A 13,476-nucleotide genomic window follows, 5' to 3' on the forward strand; every position below is an offset into this window, starting at 1 on the left:
GGAAGTTGAAGGTAAAACTCACAGCACCAGATAGCAGTAAAAACCCGATGGTGGTACTAGTCCTTCTCTATTTAAAATGAAGAAAAAAATGTGTCTGGTCATACCCTGAAACAGTGAAAGTATTCACATGCATGACACATTTTCAACAAAAAAGCTGTCAGAATTACACTTGGTTAGTGAGCTGGTAATTATTATTGATGTGTACATCAAAATATTTCCCGTGTTATCATATCGAGCAGTATGTGCGTCCTGCCTGGAAATGACCTACAGTGGAAGATATGAGTGCATTGTGCTTTGCTTTTGAGTGTTTTCTCTTTCCTTTCTTCCAATTTAATCTCAAGTTAAGGAGTGGTGGGAAGATGGGAAATTTTGCCATTCATAACACTTAGGAGTCAGAACTCAGGAAATGATAGCGAGGTATGTACAGACACAGAAGACGATTTTGTCCAGAAATATCCAGGAGTGCTAAAAAAATGAACCATTGTTTCAGTACATGAGGTGCATTAAAGTATCCTAACGAAGGCAGACATTTTGTGGAAGCCAACCAAAATCAGATTAATCTTTAAAACAAGACAGAAGGGAAAGAGTCTGAAATGCAAGTTGGGCTTTGGTCTAACTTTTTTTTTTTTTGTACCATTTTTGATCTGGGTCAGAAAAACAAAGTATTTTTGATAGTTACTTGATCTCTGTATAGACCTCTTTCTTTTCTGTAGTACTGGCCATATATATAGGGTCTAGCATTTATCTAATATCCATTAATTTTCAGATTCTCACAACACATCGATGCTTGCCTCCTATCAGCATGGTTTTACCATGCTGTATTTAAAGTAGGCATGTGCATTGATTTTAACACTAATAGTCTTGTTGGGATGGGTAAGTAGAGTAACAAAAGGGCTTACTTACCTTTCCTGGAGAAAATGCAGTTCTTGACCCCCCCCCCCCTCCAGTGCTGTCAAAAGTAAGGCACTTGGCTCTTTATATCCGTTAAATGTAAGGATCACCATTCAGATTGGCCAGTTTTCCCTCTTCAGCTAAGATCATATGATCAAGCATCTTCAGGAATGTACTGCACTGGAAGGATGCAGAAGAGCATAATTTTCTCCATCTAAGGTACTTCATTACTACTGGGCAGCACAGTGGCCAAGTGGTTAGCACTAACGCCTAAAGGCACTAGGGTTGTTGTGGTTCAAATCCCAGCCATGACGCTGCCTGGCTGGAGTTTGCATGTTCTCACTGTGCCTGCCTGGGTTTCCTCAGGGTACTCCAGTTTCCTCCCACACTATAAAGAAAAAAGATGGTTAATCTAAACTGGCCCCAGCATGTGTATGTATGAATGTGAGTTAGGGACCTTAGATTGTAAGCTCCTTGAGGGCAGGGACTGATGTGAATGTGCAGTAAATAGGTAAAGAGCTGCATACATTGAGTACCTGTAATAAATAACATAAATATTACAGCTGATCTGTATCGAAGTATTCTGTTTATATATAATGAAGGAATTTGGGAGGTCATCTAAAAATTTACATTCCAATCAAAAAAGGGTATGCCATTCTAAGTAGTGCCCTGGCATATTTGTCTAACACATTCATTCTGATTGTCATGTCAGCTTGTCAAAATTGCAGGACTCCAATGTTGGCAGTCATTTGGGCGCCTTGATGGTTTTTTGTTTTCAGAGAAGAGCTAAAATGTTTTTAGTTTTAAGAATCATTGATTCACCGCTTTTTGTTCTATGTTATATTGCCTATAATCATGAATTCATACCCCTGTCTGGAACAGGCCCCAAGTATAACAATATACTGTACTTTTAATGGCCCTACAAAAAGTTCACAAGATGGAAAATAAGTGCAGCCCCCTCCTGCCAGCTGCATGTGCAGTGAGTTGCAAGCTTAAAATAGAGAATTGTAGGAAAGTCCCTTTCTCACGCTGTGTGCCTCACCCGACCTCTCATAACCCACCCAAATCACACAAGATCCTTTATTTTGTCCTATCTGCTGGAGGGAGAAGCTTACGCACTACACTCGTGTCTGCATATTGAGAGAGCTTCGACTTGTCAGCACTTGACGGCTTCTAAATTTCTTCTTTTTTTTTTTAATGTAACTTGGCATTGTTGACTTTGTTTAATACTGTCTATTCTGATATGTTTTGACAACCTGTCTTAAACCTTTAGGGTATTTGTTACTGTGGATGATCCAGTTTTTTCATTGCCCATTCATCGGTTACTTGGTAAGGCTGCCTTGCTGTTTGTAGCTAGCAAAGTAAATCCTCCAAATATCAAAGCATGTGTAGATGGTCTCATGATAGTCATATGGTATACCACATGCATTAGTAGGCCTACAAAGTTCCAGTTTTTAAAATGTTTGAGTGTCATTATATTGGTAGATATATCCCTGAGAACGACAAGGGGAGATACCTTCCAGATTTTAGGAGGGCTGTACTGTGGCCAGAGGGAGTATAAAATGCCCCAGCATTGATGGGGGGTCCACAATGTCTCAGGACTGGTGGTCAGTGGGATTTAAAAAATGTGGTCAGGAGGAGGAATAATGTTCCATCATTGGTATAAGTGGCAGGAACAGTCCACCATTGTTGGTGTCAATGGGAGGAATAGTGCCCCGTCGTTTGTATCAGTGAAAGCAATGGTGCCTCATCATTGGTGTTAGTAGGAGGAATAGTGGCCCGAAGGGCCAGACAAAGGCAAGCAAAGGACCACAGTTTGGAGACCACTGTCCTAAAAGGTGCATAGTGTTCTTCATTATGGATATGGCTGGATTATCCCAAGAGGTGCCCACATTTTTTATTTTGTATCTTTAATGGGCACCTTCTTCAGAAGTCCAAACAATGGGCAATCGTGCTGACAGGAATTCCTTGTGAATAAAGGGAATTCCTAGTTTTCCATTGGAAGATTTCCCCCCTCTTACTTTTCTGGGGACATCCCCAAAATTTGATTTTTTTTTTTTTTTTTCTTTTACTTTAACTTTCAATGATAATGGTAAACAGAAAAAATAGAGACTTCCTTACGGGGGCACAGACAGCAATAAAAATCTAATCGGTGTTCTAATCTCTCTTCACTTTATCCAAAACTATATATAAAATAAAAAGTTTTGCCTTTAGCTATACTTTAAGGAAGTAAGCAGTCTGGACCTCCTCTGGCTTGTAATCCTCATGGCTCAGGGTGTGCTGTCCTTGCTACTTATTTTACATTGCGTCTTGAATAGCACAAGATTCCTCCTGTCAGTGATGGAACAGTGAATGATACGCTTTCCTGTTCACGAAGCTGTCTGCTCTCATTACTTTTCTGCATTCTCATGGTCCTTCCAAAAAAATGGTTGATGAATAAATGAAAATTTCTGCTTACTGAGGATTTTTTTGGACAAGCCAAACATTTGAACATCGACCTGTGGAAAAGGAGTTTGTGAATGCAGAAGGCGGTGGTCCCTTCATTTGAAGAGAACGTAATTGTACTATTCACTTTTTTTTATTCTTTTTTACCTGTAACCCAGGTGCTGTGTTCTCCAATCTCCCAGATCTATTTAATGACATTTGTTTTCTTCATGCACCAAGGGCGCCCCTATGTTTATGGTCCCTTTGAGTTCTTAATACCTGGCAGCCTAAAAAATAGTTGCTAACTGCTAACCTGCTGATCTTCCAATCCAGAAAGTTGCTGTGCCGCACATTGGGAGTTAGCAGGGGTTTTTGTGTCCATGCCCATCCCCACCACCAACATGCTGAACAGGAAATGTCACTACCCTTGGGTAATCATTGTATGCAGGTTGGCAATGCAACCAAGCAGAAATCTGACTGTTTTAACTTTGAAATTTGGTTATTGTGGATTACTACCTTTTTGCTTCTCATTTTTTGCATGGGCCTTTTTGCACTCTTATGTTGCAGACTAGAAATTTCTAATTTCTCCTTTCAGATCCCCCCCCCCCTACCCCCCCATTGGAGTGTTGTTGACTGTATTGCTTCAACACTATAAAGACATCTGACGTAGGCATATAATTTATTTTTGTTTAGGGAAGTGAAACCGTACATCACTACCTCAAATTATTATTTGTTCCTCTTTGGTTTTCTGAGAGGCCCTCTTGTCCCTGTTGTATATTCACTACTTTCCTTTGAACTTTTTAGGAATTTTTTAAGGGTAAACTCTGGGATGCGCAATTATTGTTTAAATACAACAGTCATGTGTATATGTACTTTGTGTATTTCTTCCAGATCTGTGCAGCAATTCAGTGTGAAATGTTGCCTCTATGCAGGAGCTTCCTGTGTTAAGACCAGTCACTGCTGCTCTCTTTCCTTGTGCAAGATGACTGGTCTTGTCTCAGCCCCCCCTGTAGTTTTTTGTAAGCAGCCTGTATTGGGTTGGCCTGCTGGGCCCCTCTCACTGCCTCTGCTTTTTGCACTGGCTATGTTCAGAACAGCGAGGATGTAATCCCTACTTTTACAAGGTATAACTAGGTGTGCAGTTATTGGGTGCACATAAAGTGGTGGATATATATTCTTTGTGTCTATTGGGAAAGAAATTTACGCAACTTTAAAGCCCAACTCCTGCCACAATTACAGGCCATAAAGGAAGGCGTACTTCTATCTTCTGCAAATTGGCTTCCATGCCAAAGAAAGTACAGTGGGAACTATACTCTTGGCCGCTCTGGCTATGGGTGTTGCAGGTCTAAACCCATTCACAATACATGTGGCTGTTTTGTGTAAAAAAATCTGACCGTGGGGTGACAGACAGGACTGTAACCCTGAAGTCTAGGAGATCTGCAGCACTTACATCTAGAATGGCCAGGAAGTTTTGTGAATGGTCTGGGAGAGGGAAGTGGAGACGTGGATGTAGCGCTGGGATCTGAGAACTGCTACTCTTACATCCAGAGCAGTCAGAAGTATAGTTCCCATTGTACTTCCTTACTTGCTCCGGCATGTAAATTAAATTACTGGTTTGCAGGAGATAGAAGTAGGGCCTACATGACAGCGAGGTCAATCCAAGAAACAAGAATGTTTGCCTGTTGGAAACCTGTGAAAATTGTGCCAGGAGATGGTCTTTAAGTATGGGGAAATGTCATGTTTTTCCTTCAGAAGTTTATAAAAAAAAAAAAACTCCAGCAAAAACCTGTTTTTTGGATAGCTTGTGGAAGGATTAAAAACTGTCTCCTTTTTTTTTTTCTTTTTTTTTTTTTTTTTAATTGCTGCGTGCTTTCCCACCCGCTTCTTGTTTCAGTAACAGGTGGTCTGGAGTTTAGGAGGTGAGAGGAAAGCTGTCCAATGTGGACAGAGAGAACCATTCCTTGAAGTAGAGTGGTGAAAGGTTAAGCACATGCAAGTGTGCTTATATTTGCAAGAGTGTGTTAGGGAGTTCTGACTGATCAGGAATTGGTTAGACACCTGGATGTCCCAACTCTTTTCAATTTTTTGGGTGTGGCTGAGGGCCAATCTACAAGAAAATTGAAGTTTCCATACCAATGGCACCCAGACGTTGGGAATCTCTAGAAAGCGTTGCCTTGTATTGTACTCCAGCATGATTGTCTACACTCCTCTGCTGGCCTGTGCTCATATTGTGGCTGGCCTGAGCATCCTTAAGTCTGTTATAGACCAAAGTGATCCCATGCTTGTGTCCAGTTGAACTGTCCCCGAGGCCACCTCTTCAACCAGGCCAAGGCATGGTTTCATTCCGAACAAATGACAGTAGTTACCAATAAAATCTATATTAATACTGTACTGATTTTTTTTTTTTCTTTAGTACATCTCTTTGGTTTTTGGACTTAACCACTTGTGAGCAAGGTGTAGTGGTCAGTAAACACACAAAATCCGAGTTGGGCAATGAAGGTATATTGTTGAAACGCTCAACATAACTTATTCAGGCCCAGTGGGTAGGCACACCCGTCCGGGGACACTTACAAACTGTGACAAGGGTATGAAGTCTTCAATATCCCGACAGCATCTGCAATGAGGAGCAGAATGTGCCCTGGCCAGTTCACACCCGAATGGGATGCTTCCTCACTAGAGATGGATATATAGTCCCTGCACTGTCCTTACTCCTCTGGAAGCTTTCCTTATCCCTAAAGCACTGTTCCTGCCAGACAGGGAACCTGTCACTCGCATACAGCCCAGGAGCCAGAGTCTTAACTAGACTCTGCCTGATTCAAGATGGCTGCTTGAGTCACATGGGGCCCAGCATCCAGTCATACAGCTGTCTCCCTATGACTGCAGGAAATCAGAGGAACAAAGTTTCTTCTAACTTCCCTGCATTGCCGCATCAGTAGAGCTCCACCTGCAGTGGGGAGTACAGGCTGCATCTGTCTACACACTGTTAGGCCACAGGCCACCTTGTTCCTGATGAGCTTTGTAAAAGTTAGTTTTCTGGCCTGTCCTGCACAATCTGAACAAGTAATTAGGGTTTCACTAAAGAAGTCATTAGATTAATTTCTTTTTTTATATCTTACATCCTATTTTGGCATTGCCATTGCCTAGTCTGACTTTCATATACAGTATTTCTGGCTGGATTTTGTAAGCCTTAAATTATAGCTGCACCTTTGGTTTAATTCAGCACAACGGGACGCTTAGTATTGGAAAAGAAATACAACCTTTGGTGCCCAAAGCTACAACCGTCTGCCAGGAACTCCTCTTTTCCAAAGAACATTTACTTGTTTTGCTGATCCTAGCCTTGCTTAATATATTATGACAATGTGGAAATGAGCTTCTAGGAACTGACTGTACTTCTGGTTATCATGGGAAAAAAGTGTGAGATGACTATACAGGGAAAAGCCACCTCTTTGTTTCTGTTGCCTATAGGCACAAGCCTATTGTGTCTAATCGAGGCCCTGTGCCCGTTGGTTGGCATATTAGCAAGATAGCTTGCATTTTCAGGTCAGATGCAGTGAACTTGTTTCTTTGCATTCTGAATATAGCTAATGGGATTCAGTGTTGCCACAGAGATACCTGCCAATGCCAACTGATAAGACTTCCCATGCTTTGCATAGCACCCAATTCTGCTGTAAAGTGTATACAACTTTGTGGCCTGCGGTCCTATTAAAAAGTTTAAATAAAACATATAAGCACACTAGTGTGTGTGTGTGGTTTTTTTTTTTTTCTTGGAGTGGTAAAGGTAGCTTGGCTCACCTATTTGCCTACTGCAGTAAAACTCTGCTTTGCGTAGGAAAGTTTTTTTCACAGTTGTTACACGCCACCTGTATCTTAAATCGAAATGTCAGCCAAGGTGTGGATCGAGTTTCAGCCCTAGAAGACAAACATGGCCCTGTGAATGGGAGACCTTCATACTTTCCAGCTAATAGTTAAGCCAAAGGCTCCAGCTAATTTTTTAGACAGCTGTTTGACCTTGCTGGAAAATGTGGCGTCCCACTGGGATGGCTCCCATTATCTAACAGTTTTGGCAAGATCTCAGAGCTCTCAGAATGTGTACCCGGTAATAAGGCAATTATTGCAAAGGGCAGAAAGACTCGGCCTGATGTTTTATGTTAGGATCTGGCTTCTTTCAGTCTGGAAAGGGATCACGTTACCTTGTCTGAAAATATTCACAACTCCTCTGCAGAGTGTGGGAACTTGTATCGGGACGTGATTCAGCTATACCTGCAGATACTGTACTCAGTGCTTGTAAAGAAAACTTGTCCTGAGCAAATTAAGGACCTACCATTGACCACGCACTTGTGAAGATGCTGGTAGCCTGGCTATTTTTTGAGTCCCTGACCCATAGCAAGCATGCAGCAATTGTATGGCAGATCAGCGGTGCCAAATTACCCACTTCTCTCAGTGTTGGGCTATAGTGATGTTTATGGACAGGACAATGCCCTTTACCCAGTGTTACTGATATGTGATACTAGCTTTAGTCTGCCATAAATATAACCTGTCGATACCATAATACAAATAAAAATTTCTGTATCTGTGTATCTGCTTACAGTGTGCAATTGTGTGGGTGTTGCAGAATGCAGATACTCGCCTACCTTTTGTTAAAGAGATTTTTTTAAAATTGTGTTAGTTAACTAGATGCTTACAGCTCACTGTAAAGCAACAGTATCCTCTAGTCTGCCTGCATTTAACTGTGAGATATGGGGGAGGCTATCATTAATGACATTTTAAAAGTAAATAAGCACTTGTACAAAATGTATGGGTTTGGTTTTGGGGCTTCTGAGCCAAGCTGAAGGTCCATTTTGCAAAGTGCAACCATTTTAACCTCTCCATGAATACTGCTTTACAGGTGGCTGCCAAGTGGCAAGCCTCTTCTGATCCTGGTCTCGCTTTATACTTAAGGCCTCTACTTCCCTGTCTTCAAGGACAAGCACCATCCTGAAACTATGCCCCAACCCACCTAACATGCTACTGTCCTTCCCAACTTTAAAGCTATGCCTCAAACCACCTGCCATGCCTCGGTCTTGTGTGAGCCACCTTGGCAACTAAGGCACTCTTTGCAAAGAAAAGGTTAGCCCATGGGACTTTAAATGAGTTGATCATAGAGGTCATAACAAGTGAGTAAAATAAGTTAATTAGAATATATTGAAATTCCAAAAACATAATCATAAATGAGCATAAAAACATCATGAAGCATATAGTTTGTGATCATAAATATGTTTGATACAGTTTAGGGGATACATGATATACATATACATCTTTTGTACTCGACACGTTTCGCAAGCTCTGCTCGCTTCCTCAGGAGTTGATGTATGTACAAAATACATACAAAAGCATGTGACCTCTATGGGGGGTACTCCATACTTACATTATGGTCGATTGATCCAAGGGACTGATCCCAAATGGCGACAACGGAAAATGCTCCAACCGGGAGCTGAAGAGGCGTGACCCACAGCAACCAGTGGGGGGTAACCATGGCGAAAAGAGAAGGTGAAACAGAATGTGTGATCTGAATTGCCCCATTGGCCATATGTATCATGACAACTGTAATAAAGATATATATGTATCTAAATGAATAAGTAGTAGACTCGAAAATGAGCTACAAGTAAAGGTAAAGTATTGCTGTTATATAATGGAGTCAGTGAAACCCACCTGCCATGCCTCGGTCTTGTGTGAGCCACCTTGGCAACTAAGGCACTCTTTAGACAACTTGTTGGTTTGGTGGGTGATACTTAAGAGAAGGGCGTGTTTTGGACTGTGGTCCTTGCTTCTCTTCTGAGGCTGTTGTAAGGTGTGTGTTATGTTTGACTGGAACTTTTTCCCTTGTTTAAACTAGATGGACTTTTGTGTCTTATCTCAACCAGACTAACTATGTAAGTAACACTGATGTTGGTATGATTCCATTAGCCATTCTGTTGTGTACATACGGCCTGTTTTGTGTACAGATCCAGTGTGATCCACCTTGACCACTAATGCTTCTCTCAAGGAACCACTAATAACCTCAGAGGGGTACCCTAGGGTTCCATAGAACCCTAATCGTGAATTGCTACATTAGACTGCAGACCCTGCTTCTCTTTTGAGAATGATATGATAGAACAATAAACTGGATATTTTACAAGTATAAGTAGCGTTTTTGGACAGGAGTTGCTCTTAAATATTTAAAAGGGATATGGTTGAGCATTGCCTTTTCTTCTATATATCAGTAAGAGAAACATTTATGTACTACTTGTGTGAATACTGGTGCACATCAATATGTCTTCCATTTGTGTCTTAAGATCATTTAAAGCCTAAGTCCACCCTGTTAACTGTTTCATGTTTCACCTCTTTAGGGCATAATGTGAGACCTACCTGGTCAGCCTGTCTGTAGCTTCCTATCACCAAACTCCCCTCCTTAGACTGGGCTCACACTACTGTATGTTGAGAATGAGCACACACTTTTCAATCATGCACAGAAACGAGTTGTCTGTTAGCAGGTGGCGCGTCAATGCTTTTTAATGGCACCCCCAACGCATCTGCTAATTCGTACGCCATAATGCATGGTGCTGCAGCGTTTTTGTTAAAGGGGTTAGGGGATTCTTTTGGACATTTCTCATGCGTAGGGCAGCCCAAATAGGCTGCCCTACACGCAATGCACAGGAACACACTGGAACCGCACACATCTATAGGTGAGAAACTAGACTGACAGAATCTGGAGCTCCTGCACTCTGCCAGCTACTATCAGTTTCTGAATTCACCATGGCTGTGTGTGGCTCTGACTGAATAGCCAACAATATATATCCATAGAGTTCTTTGGATAGAGGAACTACAATTCCCATGTTCCACCGTGGTAGAAGGACTCGCTTTTAGTGGAAGACAAGTGCCATCACTGCACTTGTAGTACATTGATGGTTCTTCAAACATTATTACCGAAGGTCTATACCTCGGCATAGACCTGGGGCTTTAAGAATAGCCCGTTAAACCTTGTACACCCACTTACCCATACACTCCTGCCTTATGATGAACTTCAACGAAAACATCAGATCCCTAAACAACTATTTTACTCCTATATTCAAATCAAACACTACTTCCATTCTAAATCTCCCACTCTCACCCTAGACAAGCCCACTCCATTTGAACTCCTTTGCTCTCAGGGCCCGTACCAAACCCACCTTATCTCAGACATCTATAGATACTTACATGAAGCTTCCTCACTTACTGATACATACCATGCCTACATGGAAAAATAGTCCCAGTTTGTCAAGAGACCTATATCTGTCCCTCAATGGCAAAAGATATGGGAAACTGCCTCTAAATCTTCACGATGCATTGAGATGCCGAGGGGACATTGGCTCTCACTTCCATATATTCTGGTAATGTCCCACTATTCAACCCTTTTGGTCTTCTATTCAAACTCACTTACAAAACCTTTTTGAAACGGACCTCCCATTAGATCCGATTCAATTTCTTCTAGGCCTGCCATTTCCCGGCATCTCCAAGCATACTCAGAAACTTGCTAGTTTTATTCTCCTGGCTGCAAAATGGGCTATAACCTCAAGATGGTGTCTCCCTCTCCACCCACCCTTTCACAGGTATTACAAATATTGGAACAGATCCGCAGAATGGAGCACCTTACAGCAACTATTCAATACACACTCCCTCAATTTGCAAAGGTTTGGGACCTGTGGGATCACTCAAAGCTTAACCCTGGTGCTACTCTATTGTGTCCCAGCATTATAACTCCTTCTTAATAGTATAAATTGAATGCTTCAACTCTTCAGCTTCGCTGACATACCCTTTTTAAGGATTCCATGGTGCCCCCCCCTCCCTAGGTGGGATTCCCATGGGGTGCCTTTGACTGGTGTAGGCACTCCTGAGAACCCACTAAGTTTAGACCTGGTGAGCAATAATTCTTATTGTGTGAAATGTTTTTTAGTCTACGCCGCCCCCTCTCCTCGGGTCCCCCCCCCTTACCTACCTTACCCCCCCTTCCCTACCTTATCCCCCCCCCTTCCCTACCTTATCCCCCCCCCTACCTTATCTCCCCCCCTTCCCTACCTTATTCCCCCCCCCTTCCCTACCTTATTCCCCCCCCCCCTTCCCTACCTTATTCCCCCCCCTTCCCTACCTTATTCCCCCCCCTTCCCTACCTTATTCCCCCCCCCTTCCCTACCTTATTCCCCCCCCCTTCCCTACCTTATTCCCCCCCCCTTCCCTACCTTATTCCCCCCCCTTCCCTACCTTATTCCCCCCCCCCTTCCCTACCTTATTCCCCCCCCCTTCCCTACCTTATTCCCCCCCCTTCCCTACCTTATCTCCCCCCCTTCCCTACCTTATCCCCCCCTTCCCTACCTTATCTCCCCCCCCCCTTCCCTACCTTATCTCCCCCCCCCCCTTCCCTACCTTATCTCCTCCCCCCTTTCCCTAACTTATCTCCCCCTCCTAACCCATGCATTTACCATAAGCGAGCTCTTGTTAAATTGGTAGCATTGTAGCCCTACCCTTAAGACTCAGAATTATGTTATATGCTTCACAAACTGATTGTATGTATTGCGTTGTGATTAATGTTTGATGTTTCCTTTCCTTTTGTAATCTGATATCTTTTAATAAAAACACAATTAGAGAAAAAAAAAAAAGTCTGTTGGAGCCTGTGCATTGCACCTGTGATTTTCTGGTTTATGGTTGCTGTGAATTGCAGGCGCCAATGCAATAAATAAAAATTAAAAAAATCTGGGTGCAATTAATGTTTTGCAAAAAGGTGGAATGTATAACAACTAGAACACTTTTTTTTCATAGGGACACAGTAACAATGCAGTATGGAGATTTATCAATACTCCCTCTAGTGGCTGCGTGAATATCACACCCTGTTCATCATCACTGCTGAACAGCTTCTTGGATAAACATTGAGAGTTGGCCAGGTAGAAAGTGTCTTGTTTTCAGTCCACCTCACTAGACTTGTCCATAGAAAGTGGAGCAGTAAAGCACAACCACTACTGTGCAGCTAAAGCTGGCTTTACACTAGCAGAATTTTGTTTGAACATTTTTTTTAAGAATGTGTTTGTTTTCAACCACAATGACGTGAAAATTAGAAGGAGCAGGATAGAATTTTTTTTTTTTTTCCAAGTCCATTTACTCCAAAATTGAATGTTTTAAAAGCAAACTTTTTTTTTTTTTTAAGTACTTTTGAACAACATTCATCAATATGCATAGGAATATTCGTTTGAATATCTATTAGTGTATGGTCGGCTTAAGCAGGAAGCCCCTACACGATTATGTAATGAGTAAATATGGCTGCCTCCATGGCCATATTGAATTAAATAATATACATAGTAACACGTTTTATTGATCTGTACATGCTAATAATACTATATAGATCTAGTAGTTTTTAATATAAAAAAAACAACAAAAAAAAACAAAACTGTAGGTTTTTCATTTCAAAATCTTTCTCCTGCCTGGATGGTGCTGATAACGGAAACTATGAGCCGGCTCCTCTGCAATAGAAACCTATAGAGCAGGAGCTGAGCCGTAGGTCTTCTGCTTTCAGCGGTGGGTGACTCATTTCCTCAGCGGCCAAAGTTAACTTTCAAGATGACAAAACCGTTGTGGTATCATCATACATATGATATGTAATCGCTGCATTCTATCAGCTGGGCACAGTTTTGAGTAACAGATGTCCGTTGTTGTTAAAGGGAATGTTAGGTCTATCAGGAGGTCAGCCTGATGTTATCAATGTGTGCAAATATCTTAAAATAAGTTTAAAAAAAAAAACAAAAAAAAAAACAGTTTTTCTGTTTATAGTTTATCTTTATAGATACCTGGGGGGTATCCATACGCTACACAATGGTTGTGCTTTACTGCTCCTTCGCTCAATGAGAGTCTGAGTCCTCTATTATCGGAGCTCCACTTTGACATTTCAATAAAGTTTAAAAAAAAAAAAGGAAAAATGTAAACAGTGCATTATAATGTAAAAACTTAAGGTACCAGCCCCACACCCTTGGGCAGCAATGGACACTAGCCCGGATCTTTTTACTCTGAGGCTAATGTACAACACAATAGTAAATGTATAGAATAGCAAGCAAATAAAAAAAGGTGAAAGATATATTAATTACTTGAGGGCAAGAGTTACTAGAGTTGGAGTATTAATATCAT

The 13,476-nt window shown here is 41.7% G+C and overlaps 1 protein-coding gene across 3 annotated transcripts in view; it reads left to right on the top strand.

The window, feature by feature from the left end:
- Positions 1-13,476, top strand: part of FAM53A (family with sequence similarity 53 member A) — a 99,765-nt gene that overhangs the window by 59,319 nt on the left and 26,970 nt on the right. The gene's annotated exons all lie outside the window — the stretch shown is intronic.

This window comes from Aquarana catesbeiana, linkage group LG01, assembly GCF_042186555.1.
Source record: "Aquarana catesbeiana isolate 2022-GZ linkage group LG01, ASM4218655v1, whole genome shotgun sequence".
In the NCBI taxonomy this organism is placed as follows: domain Eukaryota; kingdom Metazoa; phylum Chordata; class Amphibia; order Anura; family Ranidae; genus Aquarana; species Aquarana catesbeiana.